This window comes from Leptinotarsa decemlineata, unplaced genomic scaffold, assembly GCF_025532065.1.
Source record: "Leptinotarsa decemlineata unplaced genomic scaffold, Ldec_3_MD MMD2_P_RNA_scaffold_2, whole genome shotgun sequence".
In the NCBI taxonomy this organism is placed as follows: domain Eukaryota; kingdom Metazoa; phylum Arthropoda; class Insecta; order Coleoptera; family Chrysomelidae; genus Leptinotarsa; species Leptinotarsa decemlineata.
In genome coordinates this window covers 25,791,317-25,815,828 of record NW_027412529.1, presented here as the reverse complement: position 1 = coordinate 25,815,828, position 24,512 = coordinate 25,791,317, and the positions used below count along the sequence as shown (strand labels likewise).

Below are 24,512 nucleotides of genomic sequence, written 5' to 3'. Positions count from 1 at the left end.
ATTTTAACAATACTTCACTATCACAACTAATTTATTTACACCACTCAGTAACTAACGCTTAATTTATCTTCACCGTTTGTTAACCGCTCGATTCGCTTTCTTGGTACAGACTACTCTTCGGGACAAATAGCGACGTTTTTATATCGTCAACGAACGTTCCGGATCCCTCTGCGGATTTCGGGACCCATCCGGAGTTTTCGCGGTATGCGTCATGCGTTGGCTGACTGGGACACAGTCAGGGCCGGCTTCAGATTCATTACATTGCCCCCTCCTTAAAGACGTTTCACCCCGAAATGTCATCCTTGGCGTGTGTCGATACCTGCAGAACTCTCCATATTTGCACTGTGAAGTTCGATGGAAGTAACACTCCACAGTCTTTATGTTCGGTCGTGGAAGATAGTTACCACACACCAAAATCTGGATGCCGCTGAATCTGAAGATCGTTTCCAACATGCTTCTCACAATTCTCCAGTCCAGCCTGTCGAGCCCAGAGGCTAATTTCGGGATCGCCAACTCCACGAGATTCTGGTCGAGCATCGTCTCCTTCAGTCTAGTAAGAATCCTCCAGACATCTTCATAGGATGGTTTGTCTCGAGAATGCTTTTTGGTCACCAAGTAGAAGATGTTTCTCAGACCCTTCTTCAACTGTAGCACTCCTCCGACTTCTGGATTCTGTTCTCGTAATGTTTGAAGCTGACCGAATTTCTTGTTGAATACCACAGCGATGCCTTTGGACATTTGGAGATCCTTTGCCACGCAGTGCGCTAGGGCGTAATCAACTGGAACCTTGAAAAGGTCTCGTGGCTCTTCTCGAGTTACCCCATGTACGACCTTCTGTCCATTCGAGTATAAGGACATGAATTGCTGGAACGTCATTTCATCCTCTGGTGGTCTGAGGGCGCGAACTTGGTGGTGATTTCCAGCATAAGGAGCCAGTCTATTGAAATAGACGACCCTAGGCTTTCCTCGAGGTGGCTTATGGATTCGGTAGACGAGGTCATTAATCTTTTTCATGATTTTGTACGGACCTTCCCACGAGTTCCACAACTTCGGTGATAAACCACGGCGGCGCTTAGGATTGTACAGCCAAACTAGGTCGCCGATTTCGTATCCTCCAGCATTCGCCTTGATGTCATAGGCCTCCTTCATCCTATCGCTGGCACTCCGGATGTTCAGACGGACTCGTTCATGAATGTCGTCCATTCTCTGCCGAAGCTTGCTGACATAATCTTCCCCCGCAGTGTCTTGTTCTGGAGGCATCCCAAATTTTAGGTCGCAAGGAAGCCGCAGCTCTCGTCCCATTATAATTCTGCCAGGGGTTTGGCCGGTTGACTCGTGCACTGCCGAACGGTAAGCCAGCAGGAACAGGTGGAGGTATTGGTCCCAGTCTCTTTGATGGTCAGAGACTACCTTGGACAAGTGGCGGTGTATAGTCCTATTCATTGGTTCCACCATTCCATCGGACTGTGGATGTAAGGCTGTGGTTCTGGTCTTTCGAATGTCCAACAGTTTACGTATTTCTTGAAACAGGTTGGACTCAAAATTTCTGCCCTGGTCCGAATGCAGCTCCAATGGGACACCGAATCGACATATCCATTCCTTTACCAGGACGTCAGCGACGGTAAAGGCTTCCTGGTTGGGCAGGGCATAGGCTTCTGCCCACTTGCTGAAGTAGTCCATGGCTACCAGGATGTATTTGTTCCCATGGTGGGACTCTGGGAACGGGCCGGCGATATCGATGGCGATTCTCTCGAAAGGACTACCCACGTTATACTGGCGCATTGGAGCTTTCGGTCGTATCCTAGGTCCGTTACTGGCAGCGCATACAGCACACTTTCTGCACCAGTCCTTGACGTCGGCTTGACAATTAACCCAGTAAAAGCGTTGTCTTACTTTCTGGAGGGTCTTCGTTACTCCCAGATGTCCTCCAGTAACTCCATCATGGATTTCTTTGAGCACCTCCCGTCGTCTGCTCCTGTCTGGTGCCTTTCTTCTGCACCGTCTTCAGACTCCAACACCCGCTTCAGAACTCCGTTTTCCAAAGTAAGGGAGTTCCATTGTGCCCAGTAGGACTTAACCACTGGCGAATAACCTGCTACCTCCTGCCACGTTGGTCTTTGATTACTTTTCTTCCATCCGATGAATACCAAGATCTGGGTCTTCCTCTTGGTCTTCCTTTATCTTATCATCCTTCCAGTTGTCGTCTAGAGCTGTGGTTCTACAAATAGCTGCCTCCTTCTCCTCTGCTCGTCGACAATGTGAGCAGTCATCGGGGCAAGGTCTCCGTGATAGGGCATCTGAGTTTTTATGGCTAGTCCTAGCTCGATGTTCTATTTCGAAGTCAAATTCTTGTAATCTCTCAATCCAGCGCGCTACTTGGCCCTCGGGATTTTTGAACTGCAGAAGCCATTTGAGAGCTGCATGGTCCGTTCTCAACAGAAATCGTCTTCCATACACGTATTTGTAGAAATGCTCTACACCTTTGACTACGGCCAACAGCTCTCGCCTGGTGACACAGTAATTACGCTCTGGTTTACTGAGCGTTTTGCTGAAGTAGCCAATAACTTTCTCCTGGATTTGAGAAAGGACTGCTCCAAGTCCCACGTTGCTGGCGTCCGTATCCAAAATGAACTTTCCGTCAGGTAAGGGATAGCTCAAAACGGGAGCGTTGATCAAAGCTCTTTTCAGCTTCTTGAATGAGTCTTGGCATTCCTCAGACCACTGGAACTGGATCTGCCCTTCTGTGAGGCGAGTCAATGGTTTGGCGATGTTGGCAAACCCCAGCACATATCGGCGGTAGTAGGTGCATAAACCAAGGAAGCTCCGAAGCTGATGTGTGTCTTTTGGAATGGGCCAATCCTTAACTGCTTTGATCTTTTGTTCGTCTACCGCCATTCCTTCCCCAGAGACAACGTGGCCAAAGTAACGAACTTCTTTCTGGAACAGATGGCATTTCTTGGGACTCAGTTTTAATCCAGAACTCCTCAGACGCATGAACACCTCCTCCAGGTTTTTCAAATGATCGTCGAACGATTTTCCGACCACGATTATATCGTCGAGATACACTAGACACGTCTTCCATGAGAGCCCTTTGAGAACCGTCTCCATCAATCTCTCGAAGGTCGCTGGAGCATTACAAAGCCCGAATGGCATAACCGTGAACTTCCACAATCCTGAGCCGATGGTGAAAGCTGTCTTTTCTCGATCTTCTGGGGCCAATTCAACTTGCCAATATCCACTCTTCAAATCCAAGGTCGAGAAAATCGTGGAGCCGGCTAGCGTGTCTAGGGTGTCGTCGATTCTTGGAAGAGGGTAGCTGTCTTTCTTTGTCACGTGATTTAGTTGGCGATAATCCACGCAGAACCTTGTCGAGCCGTCCTTCTTCTTCACTAACACGACTGGGGAAGACCAGGGACTGTCAGAAGGTTCGATGACTCCTCCTTTTTCCATATCGCTGACTATCTTGTCTGCCTCTTCTTTCTTAGCAAGAGGGAGTCTTCTAGCTGATTGCCGGATTGGTCGGGCATTCCCAGTGTCGATTCTATGCTGAACCACATTCGTTCTGCCGCCATTTCCTTCTCCAATATCGAAGATTTCCTGGTACCTCTTGACTAACTCCCTCAATTTGGAGGAAATGTCAATTAACTTCTCCAACTCTTTAGGCAAGTTGTTGGCTTGGCTAACTGAACTGCGTACACTCCATATGACGGAGGAAATGGACGAACAGTGCCCCAGCATTGTTCCCTTCTTCAGGGTCACGGGAAAGTAGTTGACATTCATGACCCTGACCGGCACAACTTCATCAACACGCAACAGGGTCTTCCCCAGTGCGATTCCTCGTCCAATTTTCTTGTCATGTATCTTGGGCTCGAACATTACCACATTCCCGCTGCTCGCATCACCGTCCAAGCGAGCCTCTAGTATGGTTTCAGCCGTTTCAGGTACGCACACGTCTTCGGCCAACAGGACTCTAATCATCTCTTCGCTTCTTCCATGAAGCACCAGCTCTTCTCCGCCGACACGTAGGACGCCGTCTTGAAAATTCAGCTCGAACCCTCTGGAATTCATTATGTCCATTCCAATGATCGCATCGTTCTCGATGTCCGCCACCAATGCACGATGTTTCAATTTTGTGCTGCCCAACACCAATTCAATTGACAGTTCTCCAAGTATATTGGCTGGCTCCCCTGTTGCAGTGCGTAACTTCCAGCTTGACGGTTCAATTCTTGCCGGTGTTTTGGCAAAGGTTGGCCCAAGAATGGTTTTCGTCGCACCTGTATCTAGCAGCATGGTGCAAGGCTCTTTGTTGATGAGGCCGTCTACGAAAACACCTTTGTCTTGTCGTTGAAGAACGGCAACATAGCGTTTTTTACGGGGGCTTGCTGGGTACAGGTCGACGATTGCCTCTTCTCATCGACCCCCTCTAGTTTTTCCTGATTTGGTGTCGATTCTTTGAAAGCTTTGCTACGCACATGTCCAATTTTCTCACAGTTCCAGCATCTTATATTTTTCCTCTCAGGCAAAACTTCTTTCATTACTTTTCTGATGGTGGCCTCAATATCTGCAGGCACTTGCCCATCTTCCTCGATAGCTCGAACTTTGCTCTGGCTCTTGCATGATTGTTTTGCAGCCTCAAACTCCAGAGCGCTTGCCAGTGCATCCACGAGATGTTTGGGATGAGCTAGCGTCAAGGCCTGTCTCGTTTCTTGGTCGCGAAGTCCATCCAAGAATGCCTGAACTGCTAACCGCTCCATTACATTTTCGGGTGTAGCAGGATATGCCAGACGGACCAATCGAGCTATGTCGGCTTCAAACTCCTGTAGGGATTCTCCTGATTTCTGGCAGCGGTTCTTGAGCTGTGAATGGTAAACGTGCTCTAGGTGGGCCTGTCCATACCGCAGTTCAAGATGCTTTACAAGTTGTTCATAGTCTTTCTGTTCCTAGGCCGTGAGGGTTTGCAGGATATTCGTTGCTTCTCCACGCAACGCCAATATTAATGCTACCGCCTTTTCTCCTGCATTCCATCCATTCGCTCTGGCAGCAGCTTCAAATTGTCGGCGGTAATTTGCCCAAGGAGTTTTTCCGTCGAACTGGGGCGGCTTCATGGAGAGCTTTCCTGGTTCAGAACTGAGTTTGACATCTTTCAGTTCCGGAATTGAGTTTTCAGTAACCGTTTCTGTGGGGTGGGTAGAATTAACAATTTGGTTTTGCAACTTGCTAATTGTTTTTTTCATATTGCTGATTTCTGCCTCGAATTCGCCTTTGATTTCATTGCCTAACTTGTTTTCCATTTTCTTCATTTCTGCTCCGATTTCATCTTTGATCTCCCCTTTGATTTCCTCTCTGATTTTGTCTATCTCTGTCTCGATGGTTCCTATCCTTTCTTCGATCAGGCTTGCCACACCACAAAGCTCTTTCTTCAAGCCTTCTGCATTTTCTAGAAGTTCTTCCTTCAAGCTATTCGAATTTTCCAGAAGCTTCTCCTCCAGACTTACCGAATTTTGTTGAAGTTCATCTTTCAAACTCTTCGAATTTTCCAGAAGCTTCTCCTCCAGACTTACCGAATTTTGTTGAAGTTCATCGAGTTTGCTCATTATTGAACTTCAATCACCCCCAGAAACTTCGAATAAATATGTTTCGGGATCTTCTCCTGATTCAATCAAGTTGTCCCATAGTCTCTTCTGGAGTACTGATTTTTTTCCGGAAGAATCTAGTTCTCTCTCCTCCAATTCTTGCTTCAATTTGGCAACTTTCAAGTCCACTAGGCGCACTTTCTTTGAACACATTTTATCTCTTACTGTCTATTTTACTCAAAACTGAATATGTCCACTTATTTAATGGAGTCCAAAACACTTATTTATTTTCACAAATCTATTTTTCGCGAGAAAGGTCTATCAGTTTATATTTCCGTCGTCCGGTACTGTCCGCTTCGCGAAACACAATGAATCACCAGTCTATCTGCGCGAAAGTGCGAAAGTTTTATAGTCAATTTCACTGTGATACAAAAATTGTCCACCAAGCGCTCACAAATTTATTTTGAAAATCCACTTCTGATCACCAATTGTAACGAATTACAGAATTAACTGTCTTAAACAAATTTATTTTAACAATACTTCACTATCACAACTAATTTATTCACACCACTCAGTAACTAACGCTAAATTTATCTTCGCCGTTTGTTAACCGCTCGATTCGCTTTCTTGGTACAGACTACTCTTCGGGACGAATAGCGACGTTTTTATATCGTCAACGAACGTTCCAGATCCCTCTGCGGATTTCGGGACCCATCCGGAGTTTTCGCGGTATGCGTCATGCGTTGGCTGACTGGGACACCGTCAGGGCCGGCTTCAGATTCATTACATTATATTGAGTTCGTTACCTCTAACTCCATAATTTTCTAATATTTGTAGTAACAGTTCATGTGATACAGTATCCAATGCCTTGGCCAAGTCAAGAAAAATCGCTCTGATCCATCCAAGGCACTGACAGCCTTTTCAATAAAATCCAAGACTGCTTTCTCAGTGTTGGAATTGTTTCTAAAGCCAAACTGCCTAACCGTGATAACATGAAACATATGGAACAAAGCATTAAAAAAACAACCTACGAATCTTCAATTACAAGGAAACTGATGGAGAAAATTTGAGAGAAGACATAATCAAACTTTTCAATACGAAAATGGCAATTGCTATAGAGTTGGAAAAAAAATCAGAAACCCGAGGAAAAACTAGAGGAATTTTTATGAGACTTGGAACCCATGGGATGAAGCAAATAATTTATGACAAGAAAAAGTTTTTGAAAGGAACCGGAATCGTTGTAAGGGAAGATTTAACAAATATTAGGTCGAACATTCTCAATAAAGCTATTAAAAAAACTTAATTGCAAAACGTCTGGACCTACGAAGGACATTTTTGTCAATTATATTAATAAAATATGTATTTTGAAGTCTTATAAAGATTTTGATAAATTATTCGGTGCATAAGAATAAATGAAACTAAATGATACACTTCCTTTGATTTCTTTAGAATAATCGAACTGTTATTCAATAATTAGTAGTCAAAATTTCTCAATAGAAAGTAATAAGATAAGTAATTACACTTTATCAACAGGAAATCAGGAGATTTCGAACAATGTTATTTTCATTAGCTCACTAAGATACTATATTTTGTTTTATATACATTATTGATAGGTTATTTTTTATCTTCATTTGGAATAATATTAGATTATTTGATTATTACTATATACATACACGTCTCTACTCGAATACTATATTTCAGTTTCATTTTGAGTAATCAATACAGAATGATAGAATTTTTAGATAATCAGAAGGATATTGAAACTCAATAATATCATGATTTTCGGGCGTTTTTTGATTGAATAGAGAATATGAAGGGTGCGTTGGCTGCACGTTCATTTTAATATCAGAAGCTTTAACAAAAATTTTGATGAACTCCTTATTTATTCAGAAGAGGTGAATAAGCATATGAACATAATAATTATATCGGAAACATGGAATGTTGAGTCGGTAAGTGATTATTCAACACCAGGTTATTCAGCACTTTACAACAATTCAAAGGAAAATCAAAATGATAGTCTATTGATCTATTGATGGTCTATTATTCATATTTCTCTTTGTAATTATGTGTTTTTTGTTTTTTTGTATGTTTTTTTACGATCTAGGATAAGCATGACTATTCTTATAAAAATTGTGAATTTGTCATGAAGAAAATGAATCTTACTACTACTACTACTACTATCAAGGATTATATTATTGCTGATGTCGAAATAATATCATTAACGGTAGGTCGGTAGTCAAACGGTTCGGCGTGGGTACTTTGTTCACTCACTCGAATTGACTGCCGTGTTGGTCGGTGGTTCAAGCCCTAGTCTGAACGATCGATCTTCACTTGCTATCGTCCAACCCGTGTTAGGAATCACACGTTGAAAGGTAAGACCTCGTTTATCCTTAGCTCGCACAAGTTTCGACTTCTTAGGGTTGTCGTTCGTAGGAGTGCGACAGCTGGTTAACGGAAAAACAGATTTTAAACAGATTTTTAAACTGGGAGCAAATTGATACAAATTTCATTGACTATTGATGGTATTGAGATTGAAAGAACAGCATCTTATAAATTACCGTCTATTGATACTCAAATTTATCTGAACGGCATAAAAGACTATATCTATGATTTAAAAAAATAATATTAACATTATATAATCATTTTATAAAAATAAAATAAAAACAACAATAAAAATTAATTGGCGCTCCGGGGTGACTTCATTGATTCCAGTGCCGCATTTGATTTTTCAGCTGCAGGAAAACCCGGAAAAACCTGCAGCACCACATCATCTGAAGATCTTGATCTAACAATGTCCTCTCTCTTATAAAACAAAATGAAGGGTGTCTCCAGAGGCTCCAATAAATTCAATGCATCGCCAGAATACTTCGTGACACGACTATCGTCAAACTTAAACCAGTCCGTTTCGTCTTTGACCAAGGCGTAATAATGACCAAATTCAACGCCAGAATCACAGTGAACAATGACTGCATGAATATTATAATAGTGGTCTGCTAGGATGAAATGTTCATATATTTCGAACCTTCCAAAGAGTTTCTTGCTTCCGATAGAGGTTGAGTCTTGTTTGAAAATCATCAGTGTTATTATTAAATTGACTGGTGCCTCAGCTATACTTGTTTCCTTATAACAGTCAGTTAGTTTGGCGCAAATTTGACAATACAGTCGATCATCACCTGTTAAAAATTCCATTCCATTCCAACAAGAACCCCAAGAATTCGGAACAATCTTCTTGTTGTCCTAACGAGTATCTAGTGGACTTCAAAGACTCCAGGAAATCGGTTGGAGGGAAAGATGATACTCTCTTACGAAACTGCAGCTGCATGAACAGGTGTTTGAGTTTGATGAATAAGTAGGAAACATTCCGGTTCTCGTTCATCATTAAAATTTCGTTCTTGAAATTCTTCGTCATGAACAACACTTGTAAAATGCTATTCATGTAGCAAGTGTTTCCTAAATTATCCAATCCAATTTTCTTCTCTAGATTTTCAGGACAACTATCTACTGATTCGTAAGGAAAAACATGTTTCACAGAATCTCCATAAGAACCATTTCTCAAGCTACGATCGATCCTTCCAAGTGAGGAAGGGTTTCGTAGAGGGATCGATTCGGCTCTTGCTTCATAATAACATATTTATAGGTGACATAAATATTAATTTGATGGATGAAATTTCCGGTTCTGTTAATGAATACCTCAACATTCTTGCTGAAAATGGTTACTTCTATTATATCAATAAGCCGACCGGGGTTGCGTCTAATACACAAAGCACAATAGATCATATTTTCGTTCGTAAAAATAATGCGGACTATAATATAGTATTGAGCCCGGCATTATTCAAAATCGATATCACCGACCACTACCCAGTATACTTGAAAATATCAGGAACAATGAAGTCACCTTCTGAAAATGAAAATAAATCGAATACATTTGCAAAAAATATAAATTTCAATAAATTACACAAATCATTAAAAGGGGAAAAATGGAAAGAAGTGATGAGGATTAATGAAATACAGGTTTGTTATGACAACTTTATTGAAAAACTTGAATTTCATTTGAGAACAGCATCATATTCATATAATACTCAATATAAAAAATATAAAAAAATAAAACCATGGATCACTATTGACCTGATTATCGCAATACGGCAAAAGGATCACCTGAAAAAAAAAATTATAGTTAGATATACCCCAGAAAGGGTGTAATAAATGACCGTCGGGTCTGAATTGGCGATCCCTATATAAGTACTACTATAAATATATAATAATCATCTCAGTGTTTACTCGCACCAGAAAAATTCACCCCCCTGTATATGGGATCGTTCAGCCAAAGGTATTTATTTTCTTAATTTAGTTTGGTAGCGTGAGAGTTGCTGCCACCAGATCAGAAAAAGTTTGAAATCCGTCCTGATCACACGGATTGAGATTTAGTAGGCAACTTGGTCAACAGCTGACTTTGTCCTACCTTCTAATCTTCGTGGAGAAATGGCTTGGTTATGCCACCAATTATATCCTCAGAGACTGGATTCGGCCACGGCTTAAATGCGTGGTCTATTAGGGGTTTGAGGGAATAAAATAATATTAGCAAAGTTTTCACAAACCAACTTTATCGATGAGTAAAGTTGGCAGAATAATCGGATTAACAATAGATAAAAATTAAATGAACAAAAATTAATACTGAACGTTATTTACACTATATAAAAGAAAAAGAAATAAATAATTATAACCATGAGCAAACTATGGGTAAATTACCAAAACAAACTGACAGGAGTATTCCTTTGAAAATTTAGGTAACTTCACTCAGGGCATAGATATGCCTTGCCTGAATTCTACTAGCTATGCTATAAAACCAACTAAAATACAACTCTGAGAAGTTATCAAGAGACCCACTTAATCACTCCTCTCTGTATAACGTAGGAAATTACTATGACCTATAATAACCTAATAAAATGAAAAGGGAACCCGATTCGTAGCTATATTATTATGGTGAATGTTCATTAATACTCTAGGTGCCAAGTCGAAAATATAATCCACACACGCATGCAATAACATCTACACTATATATCAGAATTGTTTAAAATACGCTCACCAAAATTATCGTAGACGGACTCCCCTGAAAACTCCAACAAAAGCCACTATTTCCCCAAAAACTCTTACCAGGAACTCGAAAAAATCTCTAAATCACTAAATTGAATAAACCCGCGAATACTACCAAAACCCAATTAGTGTCACTTCTCCAAACAGTGACTTGAAATATCTCAATATTTCAATTCACTCATAATTTCCTCTAGAATTTCCAGCTACCGTAGGATATTCAACTGGATTCACCAAATCTCCGCGCACCACTGACTTTACCTCAAATCAACTAAACCTCGATTATTTATCAATTCCAAAACACCTCGCAAAACGGTGACCTGAACTACCTCGTATTTCAGTACCTCCAGAAGTCACTCAGAACTTCGTAGGAAGTCCAACCGACCTACTTCTGAGTTCGTACGCTCCTGACAGTTAACCTCAAGTCAGCTAGTCAAATAAACCGCGAATATTCAACGCACTACTGAAATCCCCTCGCGACCCAGTATCTTAAAATCCTTTCAATAGCTTTCCCAACAACCTCCCCAAAGGGGCGAACTGCCCCAGGCAAGAGCCCCTAAACGACCCTGGGGTCCGCGCACGACTGACTTAAATCTTTTTGAAAAAACCTCACCACCTTATCTCTGTTAGGGGATGTAATTAATGTCATCTCAGAAAATTCTAACCAATCGGAGAGTCTGTAATTGTATCTAAGACTGGTACTCTTATCGCCACCTCATAGTCCGGCGAATAAGTCCGCAAGAATTCACGTCTAGTTCCCGACATTTCTAATGTCGTGAGTCTACTACTGATATTTAGATGTCACTGCAAGGGTCAATTTTGATATTTTTTGCTGTCTTGAATAAAACATATGTAGATTAAACTTGGGTGGCTTCATTTCATCATGTCGTTAAATTTTGAGCTCATAAGATAAATTGCGATATTTATTATACTTTTGAGTGCTTTCTGACTTTTATTCTAAATGGGGTATACAGACTGGATGACATATTTTTGACCCTTAACGAAAGATAATGAAATGAATTATGAGGTTGGGTGTTTCAAAATATCGAATTTTTTAGCATCAAGGAGTTAATTTTTAATGACTTTTCCTTTAAATGGCTTGGCTCTGTTGGCCTTAAGGTTATTTCTGAAAGATGATAAGGTTCCCTTTTCATACGAAAACACATGTGTTTTGGTATCTAAAATTCAATGAAAAATATAATAAATCCAACTTATTACAATACTCCCCCTTTTGAAAAAGTTTTGGCTTAATTGCCATAACTTTTCTCGCTTCATGCTTACTGACAAATACAACAACGCCACCTCATGTCGAATTCAAATATGAAAACAGAATAGGTATCACCTCAAGTTACGCGACTTTCAGTGGGGTTCTCCAGCATGCTATGATTAGGGGTTCCCTAACGAAATATTCCAAGTTTTACAAAAAAAAGTCATTGAAATAGGAGTGAACGTATCTCCTTGTATACTATAGTTCGCGTTATCACATCACAACAGAGGCCATATTCACTCACGATCCACTTTAGTCTTTTACGCCTTGGTGAATTTCCATCTCAATAGTTTCCATATGACATGCTACTCTTTATTGGTCAACGGCACATTATTCTAGATACGATTCGAATAGATTGAATTCAGATTGAATTCAATCTACACAGATCCTAAGTTCATCCTACAACTTTGTACCGCACTGATTGAAAAGTCTTTTGGTTCAGTCACTCAAGCTGCTTCGTTAATGTCTTTGTTCACAGTCCAGTGTGTCTGGGGCAAAACAGGGTAACCGCCAGTGGTATGATGGGCAGTCTGCGGGGTTCTGCGATGATTGGCAATGACGTCGTCGGTTCATCTGGTTGGGCTTCTCTGGAACGCTCCAGTTGAATTACACACCAGGTCAGGGTATCGCCTATAGAGTAGGTACTTCGCAACTCGAAATGTATAATAACCGCCAATTAGTCTCTCGCTCGGATCCTCACGTCGTCTAAGAAAGCCACATCGTTCCATGTTCGTCCGTTTTCATGGTAGGTTGTTCCTTCTCTGGTGCAGGTACTAGCCACTGATCCCAATATCATTAATGTGGCGCTGATTGAACAATTCAAGGTTATTTGTCAAATAACTAACAGGATTCCAACAGGTATAGTTTCAACGTTCTGTAACTGTCTATATAACTCGACAGTCCTTTTTCCACCAAATAAGTCTGACTATGCATCCCACGGTGATGCATCAATCTGAAGTCGCTCAGGTACGCGGATTCTCGTTCTGGACACTAACGTCTCTGAGAGATACAGTCGAAATGTTCACTCTCTCGTCCCTGCAACCGTACGCGATTATCGTGATTATCGATACAAAATAATGCCTGACCAGCAAGATAGCAATCATTAGGAAAATCGAGATCGTGCTGCCTTTTTCCATCTCATTGCCAGGGATTGACGAAGGGTGTATAGAAGCTCCAATTTAGATTAACCATCGATCGTTTATAAAATGGTAAAACAATAATCATTACATTCATTAAGAAAAGTTGAGACTACAATAAACTAAAAGGAAGTGAAAACAAAATTCACTTGATACGTCATCTACTGTCAATCCGGGTCAAAGATAGACACTAGTTCGACGAACACATCAATAACTTAGCTTGAAGAGAGTTTACCCCTGGCTCTTCAAGTAACGGCACTCCTCTGATTTGCTGAAATGCATTCTCATCATCATAGTTTCTTTCCTGCCCACCCCTAATCGTTCATCTACTCGTACCATACATTCATCTCACTCAATAATTTCACTCTCCATTATTCAGTTCTCATTCACTCCGTTACATTCTCTTACAGGTTTAGTCGATCTGGTTCTCTCCGAATCTGAGCGGATCTCCTGAATTTACCTCCGTTATTACCATAACCCGTTTACTTTCCCTTTTATTATGATCTTGTACACCCGAATTTCCCAATTTCCCTGTATTATATATTAGATTCTGCCTCCTTGTTTGTCGATGGCCTCCATCCTGGCAGGGGGAATTCAGCCTTAGAAGTTTAAACTGACATTGTCCCCATCTTCCTGTCGTGGCCCTGAAAAAGAAGTCGACTGTGATGCTTGTCTAGGTATGGGTCCCGTATTCTGCTTTGCCTCTCTGCTGTTCTCAGCTTCCGCATTTGGTTTTCTATCTCTATTGTATCCAACTACGTTTCTGACCGGCTTCCATGTACGTGGTTGAAATTCTGCAACCCTAGCTCCCCTATAAAACCTACGAAAATATGATCGACCCCTACTCTGATTGTTTCTTGGACAATCCCTTGCCCAATGATCTGCTTGTTGGCACACATAACATCCATTATTGTTTTCGGGTTGAACTCTGCGACAGTCTCTGGAGAAATGACCTGGTTTTCCGCATGAGTAACAATTCCTTCCAAGAAGTGGATTATTTTTGTTCCTATAATCTCTGGAACCTCTATATTCATCTCTATTGTTACCCGTGGTATCGACCCTCAATTCCCTAGACCAATGTTCAGAATTTCCACCGCAGGCCTGGCACTCGCCCTGCTTATCTACTGCCGAAATTTTCAAGCTAGCACATCTTCCTTGGACCATCATCAGGGTTGTTTCCTGTAACTTAACTAACTCATCAGCCTTCTCCAAATCCAAATTTTTCTCACTCAACAAAACGCCAGTTTCTTTCATAAGGTCCTTTCGCAGCCCTACCTTGAATTGATTCAGGATAAGTTCACAATTTTTCCTTTTTATCCCAGCTTCCTCGCCAGCGTCAGCTCCTGATAAATCTTCCTTTAGTAAGGCAGACCCTAAAATTCTTAACCTAGTACAAAATGACGACACATCTTCGTCATGTCGTTGAAAACATTTACTTAAATTCCACTGATTTTCGCCTGGTAATTGGAACGGGGTAAATTTTTTTATGAATTTATTCTTAAGATCAGTAAAATTTAACGTGTCCAACTGCGCATCCGATTTAAAATAATTATAGGCGTCACCAACAAGCTTGAATTTAAATAACTGAAGGGTTTCGTCCTCCGACCAATTATCCAGTCTTGCACGCAACTGTTATTTCTCAAAATACCTTACAACCTCTTTTCCTGAAAAATCATCTAAAGTTGCCGCGATCATACCTAGCGAATAGTGGGTTGCCACTCTAACAGGTGTTGGCGTGGGTGTAACCCCTGATACACCTTCTTTATTATTCATTTCGATAATCGGAATGAGTATCGAACTAGAAAATATATATTTTTTGGACTCCTTGCTAAACTTCGGGTAAAATATATATGTATAGGCACAAGTCGGGTTATTTGTAGGGTTCCCTTTTCTATGTTGATAAACCTAACTGACTTCTACTGTATCTTATCAACCAAAAAAATTAACGCAAAATATTATTATTTTTTCTTTCTGGACCTCCTTCTTTCACCCTCTCAAATAAAATCTACCATTCAAATAAAATAATATATCTTTCTGATAAAGTTAATCCTACCGATCTTTTTCTTTCACTACCTCAAATAAAATAATCCCCTTCAAATAAAATAATCTCCCACCGCTAGGCCACCACTGTAATAAATGACCGTCGGGTCTGAATTGGCGATCCCTATATAAGTACTACTATGAATATATAATAATCATCTCAGTGTTTACTCGCACCAGAAAAAATCACCCCCCTGTATATGGGATCGTTCAGCCAAAGGTATTTATTTTCTTAATTTAGTTTGGTAGCGTGAGAGTTGCTGCCACCAGATCAGAAGAAGTTTGAAATCCGTCCTGATCACACGGATTGAGATTTAGTAGGGAACTTGGTCAACAGCTGACTTTGTCCGACCTTCTAATCTTCGTGGAGAAATGGCTTGGTTATGCCACCAATTATATCCTCAGAGACTGGATTCGGCCACAGCTTAAATGCGTGGTCTATTAGAGGTTTGAGGGAATGAAATAATATTAGCAAAGTTTTCACAAACCAACTTCTTTGATGAGTAAAGTTGGCAGAATAATCGGTTTAACAATAGGAAAAACTTACCTGATCATTTCCTCAAAAACACCATGCAACAAGACGCCATGTTTCTGAAACCAGTAACACAAAATGAGCTGATCGAAATTATACAGGGCTTTTCATGATGAGCGTTAATTAGCCGTTTCTGGCAAACTATTCAACGGATCAACCTGAAAATTCCACAGTATGCATAAGTCAATATGACCTACACGCCTAAAAATTTTTTGACGAAGCGGCGTTGTCGCTTCTACTATAAAGTAGCGGCTTCTTTGATTTTTCAAATGGAACACCCCGTATATAATATCATATTATGATTCATTATCACTTTGTCAACAAATTCATATACTATTTCTCAATACCTATCTATTACCGTTTAGAAGATATAAATTAATTTTGATATTTTTTTTACCAAACATGAACTTTTATAAATGCTGATAATCTTGAACTGTCTTGCACTAAACCGATTAATTTTGAAATGGAGTGGAGTGATACTATGAGGATCTTCACTCCGAGTCATATTTTCATTTGCCTCATACAGGGTCTTCAAAAAATGCAGATACTTTGATCTCAGGAAAAAATTAGTGGAACTCAATTTTTTCAAATGGAACACCCTGTATATTTCAACATTTTTGAGCTCTACATCCAATTTTAGATTAACCTTGTTCAGATAATACTATTTCTATTTTGAACCGTTTTCGAGATAAACTGTTTCAAACGAAAATTGACATGGTTTCCTTGTTCATCAATCATTTTTGTAAAACAGATTTCGTTTGATGTTTCTCAATTAGTCACAGATAATAGAATGAAATGATAATTATTAAAATACTCCTCAACCATCGAATGAAACTTCTCTTCAAACAATAGTTTTATTAACGCTGAAACACGAACTGAAAATAATAAACTCCTAAATTAATGAGTTAATATAATCGTCAGTGTATTTCAGAATATGTTCAAAGACATCTCCACCTCTACTTAAACAAACATGTAATCTCTTCAAAATATTGTCATGTGTAGCGCTTCTGATCAAGTCTGGAGTCAAACTATTGAAAGCAGTTATAACTCTCGATTTCATATCTTCCATTGTTGTTATTGGAGTAGAATAAACCATATTTTTAATGAAACCCCACACGAAATAATCTAATGGATTGCCATCTGGTGTTCTAGGAGGCCAACGAGAAGGTCCATTATTACCAATCCATATGTCTTCGAAGATTTCGGTTAAAGCTTCGCTGACTGAATGAGAATTATGGGGTGGAGCACCATCCATTTGGTACCATACACGTTCTCTTCCTGGTTCATTACTCAAAATCATTTGAATTCCATTCCTCAGTAAATCTTCATATTTTGATGCATTCAAATTATCATCATAAAACTCGATAAAAAAGTTGACTCATTCTTTATGGCACAAAATACATTGAATTGCCATCTTTCTTGAAAACCCCTTTGGCGGACAACATGGGGATTTTCTGGTGCCCAATAATGACTGTTGTGTCTATTGAAAACTCAATTTTTTGTGAACTTGGCCTCATCTGTCCATATGATATTGTCAAGGAAATGTTCATCCTCTTGAGTCTTGACAAGTAACCATTCAAAGAATTCCACTCTACGAGGTAAATCAGTCTTTTTCAAATGTTGGACACAGTAGAACTTATAAGGATGCCATTTATGCTTATTAAGAATTCGACAAATTGTCACGTAGGGTATACCTATCTCCCTTTCAGCCTCGTGCAGAGAAGCATTCGGAAATGCATGAAAGTATCCCAAAACTGTTATACCATTGTCATCATCATCATCCACTTTAGTCTTCTTACGAATGATTTTTGGATGGAAGGTTCCATTCAATCTACAGTTTTTTAGTACTCGATTTATCACATTAATATTCGACTTCGGAAGTTATGGATATCTTTCATGAAATACTCGGCATATTCTACTTGCAATTCTATTGCACTCACCATAAATTATTAATAAATTCAAGAAATCTTCATTGCTGTAACCTAATCTTGACATTATTCTATTATAATTGGTAGCTATCACAATCAGTCAAAACCACCAACGAAAGTCTGACGTAAAAAAATTGGTTTATTTATTTTTCCAAAGCACACTATTAAAAAATATTAATGTGTACTGTTGTACGTTAGAGACCAATACCTCAATGTATACAAATTGTAACTTTTTCTAAGGTAGGTACATACCAATTTCGAATTGACTGATCTGAGACAGTTAAAAAACTGGATCGAAAAGAAATATTACTAAGTATAAAAAAAATTTTGAATATTCAAAATAAGTGATGAATTCAAAAAAACGAGCAAGAAAACCACGTCAGTTTCCGTTTGAAACAGTTTATCTCGAAAACGGTTCAAAATAGAAATAGTATTATCTGAACAAAGTTGAACTAAAATTGGATGTAGAGCTCAAAAATGTTGAAATATACAGGGTGTTCCATTTGAAAAAATTGAGTTCCACTCATTTTTTCATGAGATCAAAGTATCTGCATTTTTTGAAGACCCTGTATGAAGCAAATGAAAATATGACCCGGAGTGAAGATCCTCATAGTATCACTCCACTCCATTTCAAATTTGATCGTTTTAATGCAAGAGAGTTCAAGATTATCAGCATTTATAAAAGTTCATGCTTGGTAAAAAAAATATCGAAATTAATTTATATCTTCTAAACGGTAATAGATAGGTATAGGGAAACAGTATATGAATTTGTTGACAAAGTGATAATGAATAATAATATGTTATTATATACGGGGTGTTCTATTTGAAAAATCAAAGAAGCCGCTACTTTATAGTAGAAACGACAACGCCGCTTCCTCAGAAACGGCTAATTAACGTTCATCATGAAAAGCCCTGTATTCAAGCTAAAAACCAACTGTTCATCTGGTCCTGATGGCATTTCCTTGAAACTCATAAAGAAAATTCATTTATTCGTTATATCTCCATTAACTGACATGATGAATTTGATCTATAAAAATAGTATACTACCACCCCAATTTAAACAGTGAATTGTTAGCCCCATATATGAAACAGGTAAGCGTGATGACATTGGAAACTATAGACCAATATCAATAAATTTGCTGAAGTATTTGAACAATCCTTAAAAAGTAGACTTGTGAATTACCTCAATGCAAAAAAACTACTAACAGACAAACAGTTTGGTTTCATTAGCAACTCCAATACCGAAAAAAACAGTACTAGATTTTGTACAACAAATAATTGGGGCATTGGATAGATCAGAAAAATGTTTAGCTATATTTCTAGACTAAGGCATTCGACACCGTTGATCACGACATGATATTAAAAAAAATACATGGGTATGGTATACGTGGCCCAACATACAATATTTTGGAAGACTATCTATCACATATAGTCTGGTTCACATGTACTCGACTTAACTCTAAATACGAATCGAATGACACCTTGGTCGTAATTTTTGGACAGGGCTGAAAAATGTTACAAAAAAAATACATGTGAACAAGACTAATAGGACACAAAAGGTCAAAGTTGATAATAGCCTGAGTGAAGCAATGAAAGTTAAGACAGGAGTACCACAGGGAACAGTTTTAGGTCCCATATTATTTCTTGTTTACATCAATAGTATCTGTTCCATCTCATATCATATGCGGACGATACAGCACTCATATTCACATAGTAATTGGAAGGAGATTTGAAAAATCAGAAAAGGGACTGAAAGATATCCAGATATGGCTTGATCACAATCTTCTGAGTCTGAATGTGGAAAAAACTAAATTTATTACATTCACCCTATTACAGAACGATCAACCTGGAAATAGCATACCTAATCCATATACATGACAGAGACTATACCAATACAACAAATTGCAATTGTGCTGTTATAGAAAGAACGAAAATGATTAAGTTTATTGTGGATCGGCATATGAAGTGGGATGACCACATAAAACGGCTCAGACTTTTAACAAACAACAACAAAAAAATTCTATGAATTGAGAAATATTTTGGAATAAAAAAATGTGAGCACCATATACCAGTCTTTAGCAGAATCTGTAATGTATTGTAATCTGTATTACTGCCTGGGGTGGTACATTTAACAATTCTCTCAATGCCCTCCAAATATCTCAAAATACAATCTTGAAAATATTATTCAAAAAACCTAAACTATACTCTACCGAATGTCTGTATAAGGAAACGCAGTTACTGAAAACGAGAGAACTCTATATCCACCAATGTTTAACTTGGGTGTACCACAAAAAAACTTACACTTTAATCAACAAACAAAGAAAAACAAACAAGATTCGTTACTAGTTCTTTCATAAACATACCAACATTTAATAAAAGTCACACACATAGATGTATTTTCTATCACGGTCCAAAATTATTCAATCTTCTGCCAGTTAACATAAGAAACAATTCCAATCTCAATACATTCAAAAAAATCAATCAAAACATTCATTATGTTTAATACCGAACTTCTCGATTTATTCGGCTAAACACAAACGATGTTCAGCAAGCTCTTCATGATTCCCAATGTTCATCAATTCTGTAAATTAATTAATCGAAATGTATGTATATAGATAGGACAGTTAATGACATATAACTGAATACCCTGAGTGGTAGATGGAAAGCGCAACACAAGTACTTTAGTAACTTCAGTTACTTAGGTGCATCCATCCTCACACTGAGGGTAATAAAACTGTATATATAAACTGTAAAAATGTATAAATAAATTTTAAAAAATCTTAAAAAGACGCTTTTCAGTTAGTGGTTTCTGTTCAATTTTCAAACACATTAGCAATGAATTATTAGAATCATGAAAAATGGGATATGAAAGTCCATTTTATATAAACCGGGGAAAATGCAGAAGCAGCAAGCAATTTGTATAACGAAAGGTATCCAGAGAGAAGACAACCTTTTAGAGACATTTTTGCAAGATTGCATCACAACCTAATTGATGGTAGTCAATTTGTAAAAAAAGTCCAAATGAATCAAATAGGGTTAAGGAGGAAGAAATAGTCGTTTCAGGGGCTGTTGAATATAATCCTAAAACGTCAACGCGAAATTTGTAAATATCAGCAGGCCTACCAAGAACTAACGTTAGGCGGATTTTGAAAAAACAAATTCATGGCTCTTTGTCACTGATTCCTGGAAAGTTATAACCAAGTGCGTGATTTTTCGTTAAATTGTATTTGAACAGACGAAGCTTGTGTGAGCAGTACTGGCATTTTCAACCGCTACAATTCTTACGCTTGGGCACAACAAAATCCTCATTCTATTGTGGATCAGAGAAGTCAAGGAAGATTTGGATTTAGTGTGTGGACAGGTGTTTTCAGGGGTAGAATTATCGGCCCGTTCATTTATAATGGCACTCTCACATCTCAGACATATTTAGAAATTATAAGGCAAAATATTGAATCCCTTGGTGATGAATTGCCACTAATAGCTCTGAAATATATATTTTTAACAAGACGAGGCTTCGCCTTGGCCGCAAATTTTGGTAATAATTGAATAGCCAACCAACCGTTGGCCGGTCAGGTCACTGGACCTAACGTCTATGGAACTTTACCTCTGGGGAAAGTTGAAACACCTTATTTTTAAATGACCGACTAATTCTAGATACGAGTTGGAAGCGGCAGTGATGTAAAGTTTTGCTTCTCTCAATCCTATCGAACTAATTAATTCGGCAAGAAACGTTCTGAAAAGGTGTCGCCTGTGTGTAGGAGAAACTGGTAGACATTTCGAATACCTTCTCTGAAGAAATATATTTCATTGTTTGTTCTTCATCATCACTATTAATATTATTGTTGAAGTTCCATTTATTAGTAATAATATTGATCAAAGTGTGCTTTTCAAAGTCTATGTGTTTTAGCAGAAAGATTTCCAAATCTACACAGACCCAATAAAAATATTCTGAGAAGACTTCTAAGAAACTGTCGTGATTTCGGATCTTTTTCGTCTGTCATCAACAAAACAGAAACACTCGTAAACAATGAGGACATCGGAAATGTAGTTTTGGCCTACTTCACAGCCTATTCAGAAAATTCGTTGAAAGACGCAAAAAAGTCACTTAGAATTTCATGTTCGTCAATAAACCGGATTTTAATCAAACATAAGTGGCGTCCCTTTAAATATCAACAGGTTCAAAATCTGAAACCTCACGACTTACCTGCACGAGTGGAATTCTGCGAATGGTTTCTTATCAAGATACAGGAGGACCCTGAGTTCATGAAGAACATGATATGGACAGATGAAGCCAAATTTGCCAAGAATGGTATGTACAACCGCCATAATAGTCATTTTTGGGCAGCAGAAAATCCAAAACTCGGTCGCCAGCGCAACTTCCAGGATTCATGGAGTTTTAATGTTTTTTGCGCTATAAAGGAAGACCGAATTTTATGTTTATTTATATCTTTATGAAGAGAATTTGAATAGCGATAGATATTCGCATATAATTAGGAATGTGGTTGGTAAATCCATAAGGCATGTTTCTGAACAATACCGTTTCAAGTTATGATATCAGATGGATGGAGGCAGGGGATCCATTCATATATAGTAGTGATACCGTTGCTGGGTTGTTGAATGGGATGTTCGAAGATAAGTGGATTTGCTGCAATGGACCATTTAAATTTCCTCCTCGCTCTCCAGACCTGACGCCACTGGACTTCTTCATCTGGGGATATCAAAGAAAATGTTCATGCGGATCCTGTGAGTGTTAAAGAAAACATGAAACGAAGGGTTCTGAGAGCTTTCAATAATTTGATTCCTGACTCCATACAGAAAGCTACAAATAGTGGTATGCAAAAAAGAATATATTCTTGTTTAGAACAAAACGGCAATGTTTTTGAACATCTGTTGAAATGAACCACAATATTATTTGAATTTAAATAAATTAGGTTATATTCTAAAATTAAAGTAAAATCTAACCTTAAAAAATATAAACAAAATAAAATTACTGTATACGATATCAATAAACAAAGATGTAATTCATCTCTCTGATAGTATTTTATTTCAATCCATCCATTTTCATGTTGAGTCACCTTTTACCAACGACAGAGTTAATATTAGTTCATTTGTTTTCAAAGCTTTCTTGGTTTGGTATTGCTTCGAATGATTTACATTTGAAATATTTCCCAAAATCGGATATATCTTGCCAGGGGTGTAGTTTAGGTATAGGACATTCTTCATGAATGTGATATCTTTTATTTTGTAGTATCCAAAAATAATAGAATAGTGTATGGTTTCCATTTAAAAAAATCGTGTTTCATCAGTTTTCTCGATGTAATGTTTTAGGTGGAAATTTCGATCACCCTGTAAATTATTTTCGAAAATTCTATGGACCTGTTCATGACTTTATGCTTAAGGTGTGATTCTGTTAAATTTCACATTTTCAACTGTTACTGTCTATGAGTTATGATTTTTTCGAAATGGTGCTGTTACTGTCAAATTTTTCAGAAAAAAATTAAAATCTCGAAAACTTACAAATTTGGGTATAGGCATTGTTTTACAACGTGGGCCTAAAATGTGTTGAGAAATTCAAAAAAGTAATAAAATACAGGGTATTCAATTTGAAATAAGGAAGTTGCCCTCAACTTCTGGTATAACGAAAAGAGACCAGAAGTTGCCCTCAACTTCCGGTATAACGGAAAGAGACCGGAAGTTGAAAATATTTTAGTTGAGAAGGCCATTTTGTAAAACCCACTACCACACAATTTCACAATTTAGTTTTTATTTTGAATCGTTCTCCTAACGAACGTTCGTCGTGAAAGACCCTGTATGTATGTATGTATGTATGTATGTATGTATGTATGTATGTATATATGTATATATGTATATATGTATATATATATATATATATATATATATATATATATATATATATACATACATAATATATATATATATATATTAAGCGGGTTAATATTTGGGTAAGCAGCAACTGAAAAAGTGTACTCTTTTAACAATATATTCCAATCATTACGACAATGTATACTGTCATCCTCAGGGAAAACTACAATAATAGAACATAAGACTAATTAATATTGTACAGTTGAAAATTATGTACTTACAGTGTCATTGAGGTTGGACTCAGTGATGTTTAAAATAATTTTTGTTATTATTTGATTTTAATGTTGACCTTAGACTTGAGAAATAGGAAAACATTGAAATTAGTTTGGATAGTGATTCAAGATAATTATAGTTACACATCAAATAATTAAACATATAAACGTCAATTTTGATAAAATTATTGTGAATCTAATGAATGAATTCCTTTTTTAATTCTAAAATTCTGATTTTGTACCAGTCCGGTACATGTGAATATTATATATATTATTATAATTATATTATATAGGTTATAATTATAACCTATTTTGTGATCACATATACATACATACATACATACATACATACATACATACATACATACATATACATATATATATATATATATATATATATATATATATATATATATATATATATATATAAGTGGATAATCTTAGCGACTGGAGAAATGTACGGTAAAATAGATTAACAGGGTCTCTCATTCAAAAAATGAAAAATCAAACTCTGCTTTACTTTGTCAAGCTTTCGCTTCTAATGTGAAGCTTCTTCAGGGCAGTAAAAACGAGCGAAAAACAATAAATTGAACATTAAATTGACGAGAAAGTTGTACATGTATAGGATTTTTTTTAAACCCTTCTGGTTGTTTGGTGTGGCGGGATGAAGTCCTACTTCATGAGCTCTGGCTACAGCAAGATGAGCAGCGTTCGACGACTTACGCGTGTTTCCTGGAGTGATTGCTTCACAACGGATGGGCAATGGCGACGACTTATCCGGGTTTCTTGTTGCTGAAGAGACCGTCCTGTCCACTGAGTTGGTGCTTGTTCTTCTTCTTGTCGAAAGTCTGGA

At 38.1% G+C, this 24,512-nt stretch overlaps 1 long non-coding RNA gene across 1 annotated transcript; it reads right to left on the bottom strand.

The window, feature by feature from the left end:
• Window positions 1-9,579: 9,579 nt before the first annotated feature.
• LOC141487394 (uncharacterized) lies at window positions 9,580-23,376 on the bottom strand. Its single transcript, XR_012468353.1, has 3 exons — window positions 21,769-23,376; window positions 15,652-15,695; window positions 9,580-9,728 (listed from the first exon to the last, which is right to left on the bottom strand). It is a non-coding gene; the product is annotated as an uncharacterized lncRNA (long non-coding RNA).
• Between the last annotated feature and the right edge of the window lie 1,136 nt (window positions 23,377-24,512).